The sequence below is a fragment of the Petaurus breviceps genome, unplaced genomic scaffold, assembly GCF_028583685.1.
Source record: "Petaurus breviceps papuanus isolate PSGF00001 unplaced genomic scaffold, PetGlider_PUasm1.0 187, whole genome shotgun sequence".
Lineage (NCBI taxonomy): Eukaryota > Metazoa > Chordata > Mammalia > Diprotodontia > Petauridae > Petaurus > Petaurus breviceps.
Genome location: NW_027185799.1, coordinates 22,398,936 through 22,416,038, shown reverse-complemented (window position 1 = coordinate 22,416,038; position 17,103 = coordinate 22,398,936). Strand labels below are relative to the sequence as shown.

General features: G+C 35.6%; 1 protein-coding gene and 1 long non-coding RNA gene across 15 annotated transcripts in view; one reads left to right on the top strand and one right to left on the bottom strand.

Moving 5' to 3' along the window:
- LOC138163216 (uncharacterized) overlaps positions 1-13,776 on the top strand; it is a 153,898-nt gene extending 140,122 nt beyond the window's left edge. The window contains exon 3 of the long non-coding RNA XR_011168847.1: positions 12,845-13,776. This is a non-coding gene — a long non-coding RNA (uncharacterized lncRNA). The remainder of the gene's footprint in view (positions 1-12,844) is intronic.
- The window catches only part of PTPRD (protein tyrosine phosphatase receptor type D), a 2,782,277-nt gene that overhangs the window by 775,878 nt on the left and 1,989,296 nt on the right, over positions 1-17,103 (bottom strand). The gene's annotated exons all lie outside the window — the stretch shown is intronic.

The following is a 17,103-nucleotide window of genomic DNA, read 5'->3' as shown; positions in this document are numbered from 1 at the left end:
GATAGATAGATAGATAGATAGATAGATAGATAGATAGATAGATAGATGGCACTTTACAAATATTAAATCACTATACAAAGTTACACATTAGGAAGGTCTCCTAGATGGTGACTGTCATACTCTACATATAATAGATGTTGACTTGAATTAGTATGGACAAAGCAGAAATGGAAAAGAAAGGATGGTTATGAAAAGTTTTTTGAAAGAAGAATTAAGAGATGTGGGGAAAAAAAGAATGTAGTGATGCCATTCATGTGAACAAGGAAGTTTGGAGGGGTACCTGATTTTAGAGGTTAGGACAAGGTAAGTTTGAGATGATGATCCAGGCAGAAATGTCTTATCAGCAGAAGAAAATATAACATTTCTCAAGAAGTCAAGAGGAAAGATTTGAAATTTGTCAGCATAGAGTGACCATTTGAAGCCATGAGGACAGATTAGCTCTCCAAAGAAACATTCAGATGGAGTACAACTGAGACTCGAGGCTTGAGAAAAGCTTTAAGTCAAGGATAGGAGAAGGAGGAAGAATCAGTCAAAAAGAAAGAGAAGATTGGAAAAATAGGTAGACAACCATGACAATATTGGGCCATAAGGGCCAAGGAGAGCATTTCAAAGAAAGGAAAGTGTCAAATACTATAGAGCAGTTTGAGCAGAGTACAGGAGAAATAAATTAAAATGGAGAGAACTTAAGAGCTAAAGAAAATTGTCAGTATATTTGTATATTGTCAGTCTGTTTTATATTGTCAATATGTTCTTTGTTAATTTCTTCTCTGATGCCTTACCATGGCCTGGAGATGACCCTAGATTCTTCATGGCAGCAGGATAATGAATTTTTCAGTCATAGGATCTTGGGAAGGATATTTACTAAGTAGAAGGGTCATGACCTATGTTGGCAGATAGAGGGCCCACACTGACAAAGTCACAAATCAATGAAGCTTTGGAGTATGGGCATTTATTTTACTGTATGGCTATTTTCATGGTATTTGAAAAGGCTCAACCAAAGGCAAAGATAAACATGCTTGCTAATAACTCCTATCATTTCCAGTACATCAGTCATCAGGATTTTCATTGAGTAATAGGCTGCCTGCTTGATAGTACTCATAACCACTGGTGCAAGCTGATAGATTTTATTAATGCTTGTTATTTGGGGTGAGGATAACAAAATGTTTCACTTAATGAATACTATTGTTATTTGTGACTTACTGTTTGTGTTGGCAGACCTGAAATGGTAAAGTATTGGTTTCTCTTGGTCTTGAGAAAAGGGAGGAAGGGATTCCTTCTTTTAATTGACATAAAAATCATGTGGCAACAAATCTTGTTGTCATTAAGTTTGGCTTTGTGTATCACACACATACACACACTCTTTAGAGTCTCTTCCAAAATTAGCATTCTAGATGAAATAATGGATATCTTTCAAATGTGAGAGAAAAATATGAAAATGAACACACCTCTCTGTTGAAGTTGATGCTATTTTCTCTTTTTTTTCTTTTTTGTACTTACTGGTTTCAAATCAGGGAAATCAGGTACCCTAAGAAATTGATTCTTACAGCAGTATTTCAGTGAAAACAGTGCTGGCCAGGCTCAGAGCCAGGAAACCTAAATTCTAATCTAGGCTCCATCACTAACTAGTTTTGTGACTTTAGTCATGTCATTTTACTTTCCTCGACTCAGTTTCCTCATTTGCAAAATGAGATGACCTCTAAGCTTCTTACAATTTAAGAAATCCCCTAATTCTAAAAGGCAGTAAAATGATGTGCATGAAATTTCAAGTGGTTAAAAAGAGATAACCCTTTTGTGAGGATTAGTATTGAATCTCACTTAGAATGTAAGCAGTTTTTTTTTTTGCTTGCCAGACAGATGAAGTACTCCCCAGAGTGTAAGAGGCTTAATTCCAGAAAGGCATGGAAACCCTGCTACTAATAAGAGCTGTTAGAAAAATTAGAAGCACTATTTGATTTAAAAAAATTTAATCGCCAGTGAGAATTTATTTTGAATTTTATTTAAAAATACCTTAGGAGCATCAATGTATAATGAGTAAAAATGAAATTAATTTATAGAAAAATGAGTTACATGAATACAAATAGCTCAATTTGCATAGTGTTTTGCAGTTTCCAAAGTACTTTTCTCACAACAACCCTATGAGGGTGGTGAACAGGCAATCATGTTATCACAAATATTATCATTCCCATTAAAAAAAAAAACTGAGACTCAGAGAGGGTCAGTGACTAGTCACTGGTCACACAGAGAGAAAATCTCAGAACTGAGACCTGAACTGAACTCTTTTTGACTCTTAGTCCAATGTTGTTTCTGCTATACCATTCTACTTCCCCTAAAATGAATTCTTATCTTATGGATTCAGATGCTGTGACCATTTGGACAATATTTGGTTTGAAATATACCTCCAGACTATTTTGAAAAAAATGTATTTGCTCAACAAATTTAACAGGATGGACAAAATTTAAAAGACCCATTTTCAAGCATTTTTAAGCACTATGAAGCAAATGAGATCTACAAAAGATTGCTATTTAGGTGGCATTTTATTGATGTTTCTCTACTATATAAAATTGAAAGTAATAAACCTACATTTCTTTAAAATAAGCTATCATTCAGACTCTCACTCATTCCGACTGACCCCAATTAGTAAGGTTTTAGTATAATGGAAACATGATGCAATGTAAATGGAAACAATTTTAAACAGACGATTAAACAGTCAATTTCCATTCTACATACCTAGTATATCAAATTACAGGTTTACTTTATTATAGATTCCTTTGAGATACTCAGTGCCTGAGAGTCATATTCTTGATTTTCAGATGGAATATGGAAAAGGCTAGCTGTGCCATTTCTAACCATGGAAACACATGAGTTATTTCATATCCCATCATTTTTTATTTCATCCTCATTTTGGTCAGTTAACATTAATCAAACATTAACGTATGCCAAAGGTTAAAGTACTTTCCAGGGACTTCTGTTTTAAAGATGGAGGATATCACTTTAGATGCATGATTCTAATCATACATATGAAGACAGAGTTTGAAAATAACAAAATTGTTAGGGTAGAGAATTGAAATACTCAAGATTGAGCACAGTTCTACAAAATTAAGAAGCCGCTATGGTCTTTGTCCTTTTCTTCTTTCAGATTCTTTTCTTTTCAACTATTTTCATTTCTCTTACTTTAATACATTAATAGATATTTGATATGGGTATTTTCTCCAATAATACTAAGACAACTCATCTCTGTGTTTTCATTCTGCATTGTTCTGTCCATGTTTTTCCCAAAACACTTCCACAGAGGATCTATCTAATGGTGTGTTTAGTAGTTTAGGGGTAAAAAGTTACCAGATCACCTCCTTTTCTGGTTATATATGTCCTTGATGATAATTTCTATACTCTATTTTGTGCACAACCCATTACATGTGATGATGATGCTTCCCCAGTATCCTGATTACATCAACTATTGCTTCCTTGCATTGATCTTTAGGTCACTTACATCTCTAGCTTGTCAGGAAATAAGAAAAAACCTTATTTTCATTTCTCTGTTCCAAATTTCCATTGTGAAGGAATAAGATTAAAAGAGAGTGATAAAACTTTGGATCAAACTAATGGTCACTTGTTTTAAAGTGCCTTATTATGGTTGTCTAGCTAAGTAATGCAAAAATAAAGGAAGACTCTAGACCAATATCACAAATGAATGTTGATGTAAACATTTAAATAAATTGCTAGCAAAGACTATAGAAATATATTAAAACATTATTCATCACCAATATTGGATTTATATCATGGATAAAATGATGATTTAACATTAAGAAAACAATTAAGAAAATTAATTATATTAGAGAACAAAAATCACATCAAGAAATAAAGAAAAAAACTTTTTGATAAAGTACAACACTAATTCATGCAAAAACACTAAAAAAAGGCATAGCAGAGTCATTTATAACATAACAAGAATAGAACTGAAACTAAGAACTAGTTATTTTTGCAAGGATAAGAACTAGGCGTCTTCTCAATAAATGCAGCAATAAAACAATGGTATCTACTTTCCCTTTGTTCTAGAAATATTAAGTAATAGAAATAAGGCTGAAAATAATAAATTAAAGGCATAAATATCAGCAAAGAGCAGATAAATCATCTGTTTTTTATATGATTTACTGAGGAAACTATAGAGAATCAGAAAAAACTCGCATACAAACAAAAAGTACACACACAAAATCATCAGTGTTTCTATGTAGCAAAACAAAAAAAATCCAGAAATAATGGAAAGGGAAATCCTATTCAAAATAACTACAAATTATGTAACATATCTGAGATCCAATCTTCTAAGAAAATGACATATAAATATAATTACAAAACACTCTTTAAAGAAATGAAAAATAATGGCTTAAATAATTGGAGTAATAGTCATGCTGACAGCTGAGTCATTTCAATATAATAGAAATGATGATATTACCTAAATTAATTTATAGAGGATATACCTCAAATAGTATAGAAGGGATACTTTTCAGAACTAGAAGGAATAAAAACAAAATTTATTTGAAGAAACAATAGGTCTACAATTTCAAGGGAATAATGGGAAAAATAGTAGGATTTAAGTTGAATTGTACTTCCATTCTTAATTTATAAGGAAGTATTCATTAAAAAAAACAAGTGGTACTGAAATAATCTGAATGCATAAAACTGAAGCACTCAGTGACAAACCTGAAAACATAAATTAATGGAGAGAGTAATTTCTATGTCACAAGAAATTCTTGGAGAACCAGAAAAGAACTTGCCAGAAATTAGACTTTATACCAATATCATCTACATTGCACAATAAATTAAAATATGTATTGTAACATGTAAAGTATCATAGCAACAAATATTTTTTATAAAAATATAAGATAAACTATTATTGGGGGAGACTACAAATGAAAGAAGGAACAGAAGTAGTCAGACAAAAAATAGATAATTTCAATGTTATGAAATTTAAAGCCCTTTGCATGAAGAAAATCAACACAGGATAAGAGAAAACAGAGATTAAAAAAATGTGCCAAATATTTTTCATAACGTTCTGCTAGATATCCAAGTTCTATAGGGAATTAACACAAATATATAAGAATAAGATCCAGTTCTCAATAGATAAAGAGTCAAAGTAAATGAATACACAGTCTTTGAAAGAATTTCCAACTATCAAAAACCATATTAAGTATTCCTCCAAATGATTAATAATGGTTAAAATGCAAATCAAGACAACTAAAGTTGAATCTCACACAGTGGAAAACAATCAAACATTACCCAAAACAGAAATAGTCAGTGTTGGAGAAGCTATGGGAAGACAACCACCCTGAGGTACAGTTAGAAGAATGATGAAAGGGTTCAGCCATTCTGGAAACCAATTTCTTTTTTTTTTTTTAAGCAATCGGTGTTAAGTAACTTTCTCAAGGTTACACGGCCAGGTGTTTCTGGGTGGGTGCTAAGTGTCTGAGCCCGGGATTCAATCTCCAGGTCTTCTCAACACTGGAGCCGGTGCTCTTACTTGCTATGCTACCTGGCTGCCCCTGGAAACCAATTTCTAATGATGCTAAGAAAGCAAAATGTCTAAACCCATTGATCCAGAGATACCATTGTTAGGCATATGGAACAAGAGTGTCAAGGACAAAAAGAAATTTCCCACATATAACAAAATATTCACAACAACATTTTGGAAAGCAGAGAAGAACTAGAAAGAAGTTGGTGGACATAGATTGATTGAGAAATGCCTAGGCTAAGCAAATTGTGGTACATGAACATGATGGAACATGACTTTACTATTAAGAAATATGGAATATAAATAATCCAGAGAAGCATAGAAAGACTTTTGTTGACTGATGCAAAGTGAAGTCAACATTTTATGAAATATGAAGTCAACATAGGAAAACATTACATAGAAGAACTTTAACAATGCAAATGGGAAGAAAGTTCAACAGAATACTCAGTGATGCTCCTTCTGTAGAGGTAGGGGACTATGGATGTAAAACATTGCTTAGCTGAGAGTTTTGCTGACCTGTTCTTTTATCCTTTGATACAAGGTATGGCAATCTGGGGAAGGCATAAGGAGGAATATACTTGACTACCTCAAACCAAAGGAGGAATGGTCATCTTTTATATGTTGATGGTCATGGTGTTTTTGGAGTATCCCGTTCAATTGTGATAATACTTCTAAGACAAGGATTCTTAACCTGGCGTACAGGACTTTCTATAAAATATTTTGATAACTATATTTCTACATAATTGATTTCCTTTCTACTCTGATATATTTCATTTGATGGATATAAAAATATTATTTGACAAGGGTCTGTGGACTTCACCAGATTGCCAAAAGAATAAAAGACATAAAAGGTTAAGATCCTCTGCTCGAAGATAAAACAATAATCCTAACATTTCTGCCCCTTCCTTCATCAGGTACAACATTCACCTGTTAACTGCACACTATGGTCAACACCTGTGGGATATAAGTCTTCCCCTTAGCAACTAGAGACTATAAATACTGAATAGAGAATAAACAGCTTCTACTCTAAGATCTGATGCCTAGGATCATTTCTTTTCTCCCTTCCTTCTGGACCCTATCTGCATGCCACCTCCCCCCACCTTAGTTGGCTTCCTGGATTCTTGACCCTACCTACCTATCTGTATTCCCAGTACCATTCTGGTCAATCCTTCCTTTACCAACCTCTTTGACTTGGGAATCTGTTTGTGTGTTTGCGCTTCCTCAGCTTATGTAACATCTCTGTCCTTGACCTCTCACCTGTCTCCACCTTCAGTGCTTACTAAACTCCTAGGCTGTTCTGCCTAGACATTTTTCCTTTGCCATTTACACTTCAGTGAGACAGTACAGCTAGAGTATGTAGCTTACATGGATATTTTTAGTGAAATTGCTTCAGTAGCATATTATTTGTTTTAAACTAAATGTTTTCAATGCAATGTACAATGAATTTCTTATAATACTTTTTTCCTTACAAAAAATCTGTCCCATTTCATTTGTCAAATTTTTAAATATCTAAGTAGAAATTTCCCTAGTTACTAATAAAGATTTTGTAAACACACCCAATGCCTTACCCCAGAGCTTAACTTTGAAGAACAGCTCCAGGCAAATATTATAGTTAACTCAGTCTTCTGTGAGAGATTTATTGTGGAAAAGAAATAAATTAAATCTGGGAAAAATAGTATGGAGGAACTAACTGTATATAATTCCTAAAAGAAGAATGATCTTTTTTAAGCTGAGGTCCTGAGTAAGGTCCTCAATTACCTCTTACCTTCACAGCTAGGCCAGATGATAGAGAGATGGCCAAATATTATCCTCCTCTTGCTGAAGTTATGCGCACAGAGAAACCTCAAAAATCTGTAATAAAACTATACATTCTTCCCATGGGGTTAGAATTCTTATGATTCACAGACAACAAATAATTCATAAACAGACATTTGTGGGATGTTTTTCTCATTTCTATTAAAAATGTTGATTTTACTTTGTTCTGTCAAACTAAAGATATTGGCAGTGTTACATGGGCCTGTTGTTCAATAGTACCTCTTCTTTCTGACCAGGGCTACCTTTAGGGTAGGGCAAATTAGAGGGACCTGTCAAGCTCTAAGATTCAGTAATTAATTCCTGAGGAATCATAGACCAAGTTTAGTGACTTGGAATGTCAGGGCAGGGAAGGGAGTATAAAAAAATACAATGGTGTTCTTTCTACTTTAATTTGTGTTCCCAGGGTTTAGCACAATGCTTAATCTATAAAAAATGCTTAATAAATGTTAGTTGACTGAGCTGCTGAGAAAGAATTATGGCGGTTCAGCAATTTAGGTGATGGGTGTGGAATGAGGAAGATGAGTTCAAATTTGACCTCTGTGACTTACTTGTTTGGGTGAACCCAGGCCATTCTAAATTTCCATACATGTCAATTTCTACATCTGTAAAATAAGAGTACTGGATGGATTTAGTCATTTTAAGGTCACTTTCACCTGCTCTGAATTTGTTATCCAATGACCTACTTGTTACGTATTAATAGTAATAGATACTATGAATGTAACAAATAGGTCTACCGTATCATAATACGTCTTTTCTCTAAGCAGAGCTGCTTTGAGGATACAGAAAATATGGCAAATATTCTGTGACCTGATGGTCACAGGGGAAGGCCCTGATGTGTCATAAAAGCCCTGAGCCTGGGCTCAAAATGCAAAACAATGTAAGTCTAGGCAGGGACCTTGGAGATTTACAAAGTCTTCAAAGGTGTTATTATTGTCCCCATTTTATACATTTGATACAAAGGAAAATCAAATTTTTAGCCCAGACTCCAGTTAGAAAGCAATCTGAAATGTCAAAAGTTATTATGCTAATAAAAGTGTCCTGAATGCATAAAGAGCCTTTCTTTGAAGGAGTTCAAATCCCTTCAGCTGGCTCAATTTCCTTATTAGATTCTGTCAAAATCCCAATAAGGTAGGAAAGGACTAACAGTACAACCCTGATTCTTAGTTATATCAAAACAGATACAGAGAGTGACTTGCCTAGAGTCACACTATTATTAAATTATGTGACCAAGTAAGAATAAAAGTGTCATTTTATGTAAGATTCTTTCCATTTTGTTATATTTCTTCCCTTTAGCTAGACTACTATTCTATGGTTAGCTCTATTTGCCTTATATATGTCACAGATCATGGAGAGTCAGAAAAAGTAGCTATAACTCTGTACCTTCAAAAGCAAATGCCTCAGGTGGCTAGGTGGCATAGCTAATAGAGCATTGGCCCTGGAGTTAGGAGAACGTGAGTTCAAATCCGGCCTTAGACACTTAACACTTACTAGCTGTGTGACCTTGGGCAAGTCACTTAACCCCAATTGCCCTGCCCTCCCCCCTCCAAAAAGTAACAACAACAACAAAAAAAGAAAATCAGGAGTTGTGATCATAAAAGATAAAATAAATAATTAAAAAGAAAACATCAAATGCCCGATGTATAGTCCCAGCTGAAATGTCTAGTTCAGATTAAAATACTCTAGTATTGGACACAAAAATTCAGCAGAGGAGGGGCAGCTAGGTGGCACAGTGAATAGATCACTGGCCCTGGAGTCAGGAGGACTTGAGTTCAAATCCAGCCTCAGACACTAAACACAAAAACTAGCCATGTGACCTTGGGTAAGTCACTTAACCCCAACTGCCCTCCAAAAAGCAAAAAAACAAAAAAAAATTCAGCAGAGGTGTGTAAAAGTACAAGTGATGAAGGAGTCTTGCTCCACCAGACCACAGTTCCTGTTTGCCTCCAGTCTGCTCTTCCTGCTTTATTCAACCATTCCTAGAAACAGCTTCATTATTTACTAGATATAAGAAAGAATTCCTGAGGCAACTCTGGATTCATTCAGTCTTTGTTCCTAACTCCTCCTGCCCACTCATTAGCTCATTAATTCATTCACTCATTCATTCTTTCCACATATATTTGTTGACTTATGGTAATGATACCACTTTGAGCACCATGGAAGGTGCACAGATGAATAAGATGAATAACTCTTTTCTGGAAGACCTTACCCTTTAGCTGGCAAAGCCACTCCAGAAAAGTTAAAAAAAAAACCTTGCAAATTAATACATAATTAAATTCCAAGTGACTTGTGCTTAAAGGGTCCCAGGACCCCGGATTTGGAGCTATAAGATACCACTGAGTCTATCTCCTTCATTTTATAGATGAGGAAACTGTAGCACAAGGACGTGAAATGAGTCAAAGTCACATACACAATAAACATCTGAGGCATAATCTGAATACAGATCACAGAGTTAAGACCATTCCCATTGTACCACAGAGACAAGTGCAGAAGAATTCAAGGGATGGAGAGGATGCTGTGGGATAATAATTCCCAGAATCACAAAGGCCACCAAATAAATTTATTTATTTAACAAATGTTTATTATCAAACCATTATGAGAAAGGGGCAGTGAGTGGCTCAGTAGTTAGAGCACTTTGATCTTGAGCTTGATTTTCTAGGAGCAGTGGATTTTGGACAGATAGAGAATAGGGTTAAAAATTTACATGATAGCCTAAGAGGGGAATGCTTTAAGTTTAACTGGGAAAGTCCTATCTCCAAAATATCATCCCCACACTGCCCAAAATTCTTTACTTCATTTTGTTTCAGTCTCTGACATTTCACCAAAGAGAGGCTCATTTGAGAAAGACATTTTAGTCATTCACAAATGAATTAGTGATATGAATTAGTTGAGCAGATTACATTTTTGTAAGTCACTATGCACAAAGCCTTGCACATATTAAGCACCTAATAAAACCCTTCTCCCCTTTCATCTTTTCTGCACTTTCTGGGAATGTTTGTTTTGATGGAAATGGAAAGTGGACATAGTAAGTAGATACTCAGTACCTGTTTGCTGAAAATAATGGAACTGAATTAAACAGGGTTGGGTGAGAGAAGGGCACATCTTGATAAAGTTGGGGATTTTGCTAGTTGCAAATAAACAGAAGTGAGAAATGTTGCAGAAAGTGAGAAGAGGCTCAACCACAGATTTGCCTTATTTTCCCAGTTTCTCAAATAGCTAGACCTGGTGGATATGAATAATAAGAACAAGCATAAACACATACAGCAATGAAAAGAGGACAGGATGGAGGTCAGTTTGGCTAGAATGGTAGGCTTCTTGATTTTATAGGTAAAAGGAATTTTTGTAATCATCTAGTACAGGGTCCTGAGCCTTTTGTCCCAAAGGGTCTATTGATAGATTTCAAGGAGTTCAAATTGGGAGGGGGAAAATTACACGGCAATTTTAATATGATTGGTTTCCTTAGTAATCATACTTTATTCTAAGCACTTCCAAATGCTATTCTTATAAATGATCCATAGGCTTGACTAGATTGACCAAAGACTCTACAACACAAAAGTGGTTAAGAACCCCTAATCTACTAGCCCTCCCTTTCCTATTTTATACATGAAGAAACCCGAGTCCCTGAAAAATGAAGTGACTTGCCCAAGGCATTATGATATAATAATGGATAGAACACTGGACTTGAAGTCAAGAAACTGGTTCAATTCTTGCCTCAGACACATTAGTTATGTGATGCTGATCAAGTCATTTCTCTACTCTAGGGCCCAGCTTTTTCATTTGTCAAAATGAAAAGCTTACATTTGATGGCCTCTATAGTACTTGCTAACTTCAAATATATGATTTAAAAAATATTAGAGCTGGGATTTGAACCAAGTGTCCTAAATCCAAATCTAATCACACCATGTATTCTCTCAGCTAACTTATACTTTTTTTTCCCCCTGTGAGCTATCCTGACTTATGGATTCCCTATAGACAGGGATAGTATGAGCCGGTTTCACCTCCATTCTTATGACAAAAAGAAAATGAATACATTGACTTTTTCCTTAGTTTGCTACAGAGTAGAGGGCAGGTATTCATGAGGTGTTAAACTCATGGAGTTATGCTGTCATGAGATTTACTGATATTCATTTGATTCTTTTAATATACTGAACCATTTAAGATCAAGGGCCCTCACCCAAGGCTATTCTGGTAAATGTTTAAACACAAGCTGGTGTTAGCATGGGGTAGGGAATATACCCAGGACACATTCTGGATTTAATTTACATCGTTAATAATTTCTTATTCTAGAACATCAAAAAATCCAAACAATAAATCAATTCCTGATTTTGTCATGATAGCTGTTTCCAAGGTATAAACACTCACACTGAAAGTTGAACCATCTGTTCAAAAGCCAACTTGGGTAAGCTTCAGTACATCATGGTCTATAGGAAATTCAAAGTTGACTTATAACGGACAATATTAAATCCTAATGTTGATTTTCAGGATTTCTGTGAGTAAAGTAACAATTTAGTGACCTCTTTTTTTTTATTCTGGTTTTAAATCCTCTTTACAATCTACAAGAGAAATGAATAATAGACTCCATTTGCTATATGAAATCACTTTTTTCATACATGGGAAGGATAAACTTGTACCTGTAAGCAAATGATCAACAAAATTGCACTTCCTACTGATGTACTAATGTAACTGTGTAATATTTTGACAGTTTCCGATAATTAGTATTACTATGTGGCTCATCAAATATGCTTACTGGATTCTGTAACGCAAGAATTGTACATAGAAAAGAACTGGGTTAATATATAGGAATACTGGAGAGACTGATTATGAATGACCAAATATTCATTCAGTCAGTCAGCCAGCAAAAAATTAATAGGTACACACAATTTGTTGAGTCAGATACTAGAAATTGGGGAGAAACAAAGTTAACAATAGATTGTTCTGCAAATATATCTGCCTGAAAATATTGCAAAAGAAAAAAAAAGATTAGAAAAATAGAAATAAATACAGCTTTACAAATATTGCTTTCTTGCACAATGAAAAATAAGCCTTGGAGAATGGATTCAAATATGCTTTAGTTGCATGCTAAGTACTTGGGAAGAAGAAAATGTGATTATGAAAACAAGTCAAACACCTCAGATGATGGCCTTTGGGTTCTAGCTAAATTTAATTAAAGTCAACCCAGTCAACATTTACTAAACATCTTCTATGGTGAAGTATTGCATTAAGTGGTGGGTATACTTTTAGTACTTAAACGGATTTGTGATTTCATCTATGTGGTAGGTCCCTTGATGAGACAGATCACAACCCCTCCATGTCTGCCTATACTATGTAATTCTTGTTTGTCTTCTCCCCAAAGTTCATCATTCATCCACTCAAAAATTCTTTTCATCTCTTTTGTCCTAACAACTAGAAAGTAGTCAATAGAACATTCAGCTGCACATGTTAAGCTTCACTCTTGCCCTGTAACCAGTTCATTTTCTCTACCTATCATAAAATGCCTCAATGACATCCTTCTCTCCTTTTCTTCTACAGAGTTCCTTATAAATTCTTTGGAGGAGCCTATTCATACTTACAATGTACCTCTCCATTGGCCTCTATTGCAGCACTTCTTAAATTGTGGGTCACCACTCCATATGAAGGGTCACAAGTGGAAAAATTTTAAGAAGCCCTGTTTATGGGATACTCCTCCTTTTCCTTACAGCTAAACTCTGAAGGTCTTCTCTTCCCAGATTGACTCTTATGAAAGTAAACTAGGCTATTTTTGCTTCAATTCTTACCCAGTGTTTAACTACTGAATGGACTCAGACAAAATGAGATTTGGAAAGACCTTAGCATAAAAAGGCCAATGTCTCCTATTGTATCTGAGCCATTGCCAGCAGTCTCAACCTATGTCTTGCCACTGGATCTCCACGACTCTGGAGGAGAGAGTGAGGTTGATGACTTTGCACAGCTCTTCCTCGCTTAAATTCAATTCACTTGCAAGTCAAGACATCACCCTCCTGATGTAATTGGTCTTCCTCCACAACAAAGGATGATGATAGTAATCATTTATATGGTGCTTTAAGGCAGAGGTATCAAATTATCTGCAAGTGGTCTGTAAAACTAGTATGGCCCTAACCTGTTTGAAATGCAATAACAAATGTTTAACAAAACTTAAAAAAATACATTTCAACAGATAATATTAAGTTGTGGTTTGTTTTTCTTTAAGTCAATATGCAGCCTGTGAGGATCTGTTTCTATTTGAGTTTGGCACAGCTGTTCTAAGGTGTGCAAAATACTTTACATATGTTAAATCAAATTGACCTCTGCAACAACCCTGGGAGGTAGGTGCTATTATGATCCCCATTTTACAGATGAGGAAACTGAAGGTGAGAGAAGTTAAGTATCTTGCCCAGGGAAATACTGCTAGTACATGTGTGTGACAGGATTAGAATTCAAGTCTTCCTAATTCTAAATCTAAAATCCTGAACTCTACCCACTTCACCACCCAGCTGCCTCATATTCTTTAGAGGAAGGTTTCCTTTACATCTCATTTGCATATAGCAACACTGTTAAATTATTAATACTAAAGAGATGGGCCCTTGCTTTAGTAGGAAACTTGGAGTCAATAAAAGACCTCCTTCTGTACTTTGTCAAAGACATACATACTGTTAGAGAAGCTAGGGCATCTGTCCCAATGCATGTTGAAATCTGGACAATAGATATTGTTCATATAGTTAGTAATTTTGAGTGAATGAACAGGCTATATTGAGGGATTACAAAGTTTTTCCAAGAAGTTTTTCAGTATTCCAGGGTTTACTGATCTCACAATCTACTAGGGATTTCTCTTCAACATTGACTCCTTCCTGGATCTCCTCCCCCACAGTGGCTAATTTCTTTGATGAATATAAATCTCTATTTTATGCCTTGCCTGATGTTTATTATCAAAGCATCATAGAATAGCAATGCTTCTACTGTTGCATCTCTTAGGAACTTTCGATGATTGCAATGCATGGACAGAGAGACAGAGAATAAGAATAGAATGTTTGAGACAAGCTCCCGGAGGAAATAGGAGGGATGCTCTGGTATTTGTTATCGATGTAACCCTGATGGAGACGCTTTCCCTCTTTGGTTCTCAGTTTCCTCCTCTGTAAAATGAGGATTGCACTACATAATGTTTCAAATCCTTTACGACTCTGGCATTCTTGGATTATCTAATTCTGCTTACCAAGTCAAGTAAAGTGTACCTGGAGCGTTTGGAATAGCAAACATTGGTGAAAGGTGAAGTCCAAACCCTATGAGGACCATGTACAGTAAATGGGAATGCTTATCTTGGAGAAGTGAAAGCTTGAGGAAGGAGCTTAGGTAAGTCCTTGAATGACTGTCATATGGAAAAAAAATTTGTTCTGTTTGGCCCTAGGAGGCATAACCAGGAGCAGTGAGTAGAATTTGGAAAGAAACTAGTGCAGGCCTGACGTCAGGGGGAAAATAAAACAAAATTAAAAAAAGAAACTTCATAATAAAGTTATTTAAAAGTTGAATGGGCTCCCTTGGGATAGAGGGTTCCCCTCATTTGAGATCTTCACTTAAAGACAAGGTGACTATTTGTATAGTATGATGTACATGAGGAATCTTTTTTTATTAATTTAAGTTGGCCAATGAGATACCTTCCAATTCTGAAATTCTTTGATTCTCTGACTCTGAATATAATATCCAATATGTAATGAACGTAATATTCCATAGTAAAAGCTTAATTTTCACTCTGGTAAAATCCTGTTTTTAAAGATAACTGGGGTATCTATGTAAGACTAGACATTCCATAAGGCAGGCAAGAGGCACAGTAGATAGAGCACTGTCCTGAAGTCAGAAACACCTGAGTTCAAATCCAGCCTTAGGTACTTACTAGCTGTGTGAACATGGACAAGTCACTTAACTCTGTTTGCCTCAGCTTCCTCGTCTATAAAATGATCTGGAGAAGGAAATAGTAAACCACTCCCATCTTTCTGCCAAGAAAACACAGAACAAAACTAGCAACAAAAGAAGATCCATAATAATGATGGCATGCAAGGATATATGTCTGATGAAGGTGAGAATATGTGTATCTGCCCTGCACACATTAAGTACTGAAGTTTGCTTTGTGCATAATGATCTTCTTACTTAGACTGGATGTGTATGAATTTAAAATAGAAATCCTGCTTGCTGAGGTGATCCAAGAGTTCTCACTTGTCAATTAATTGGGAACCCCTCCTCCCAATTGCAATGGCACCATTACTTTCCTTCATTAACATGATTCCATAAGGTGTGGTTTTTAAAACTTTTCTTATGTGACTTTGAGAGGAGCACATTGTATGGGGGTCACAAGGTGAATCATAGATTGGAAAAATAGCAATGGGGCAATTCACATGGTTCTATGATTCAAGATGCTTATTTCAGCTCCATTATCTAAAGATGCAATCTATTAGCAGGTTTTGATTTTATTTGCTGATCCACCTTGGACCTCTCCCACTAGGGTGAACCTTTTCTTTATTAGGACCGTCTGTGTGCCTAAGCATTTTTAATGGCCCCCATTGCCATGATGCCATCTGGACACCTGACATTTTAAAAACAAACATTTCAGCATAATTAATGAATTCTACCTTCCATAGCTATTATACAGGGCTGCTTACTGAATATTCAGACAACCATCACTCCCTGAATTAGACCTTGCTAAGCAGAAACATTACACAATGCCTGTCAGCTGTGTCAAATTAGAAATGAACTCATGAAATACAAAGACCCTCTATGGACAAATATAATGATCACAGAATGGCGTAGCTAGGAGAGATCTTAGAACATAAAAGCCAGAAAAGACCTTACAACATAGAATGTCCGACCTGGAAGGAATGTGAGAGATCCTCTATAGTTCAAAGACCTTCATTTTACAGATAAGAAAATTGAAGCCACAAGGGATGAAGGGCCTAGCCCATGGTTATATGATAAGAAATGGAAGAATTGGGATTTGAATTGAGATCTTCTGACTCCATATCCAGTACTTTTTTTCCATGATACTGAGGTTCTTCTCAAGTCAGACCATAGGAAATAACTAAATATCCCAATACACTTGGAAGGAACATTTATTCAGTCATTTTCAGTTGTGTCTAACTCTTTGTGACCCCATTTGGGGTTGCCTTGGCAATATAACTGAAGTGGTTTGTCATTTCCTTCTCCAGCTCATTTTACATATGAGGAAACTAAGGCAAACAAGCTCAGACAGATTCATTTTAATTCTGGTCTTTTGGGGACAGTTCACCACTTTTATTGTAAATTCATGTTTTTTTGTTTTGTTTTTTGTTTTTGCTTTTTGGAGGGCAATTGGGGTTAAGAGACTTGCCCAAGGTCACATGGCTAGTAAATGTTAAGTGTCTGAGGCTGCATTTGAACTCAGGTTCTCCTGACTCCAGGACCAGTGCTCTATTCCCTGCGCCACCTAGCCACCCCTAAATTCATGATTTTGAGAAGATTTTTTGTTTGTTTGTTTGTTTGTTTCAGTACCTCTTAAATAATACCATATAGAGGTCAATTCCTCCCTCTCCACCCCCAAATCATAAGTGTTTCAGTAAGGTAGAAACTGGCTTTTTAAGAACCTGTTACCAGTTTTGTTGTTAACTGTTTTGGTTCAGCTGTTGCTCCTGACTGCATTTCCTTTGTCAGTTTCCTAAATTTTGGTCCTGTTTTCTGAAGTCTGCTTTTCCAGTACAAGTCAAATGGGGGAGAACAGTATTAGAAGGTAAATAAGGAGTCACTCAAAAATTATGATATTGCCAATGACTATT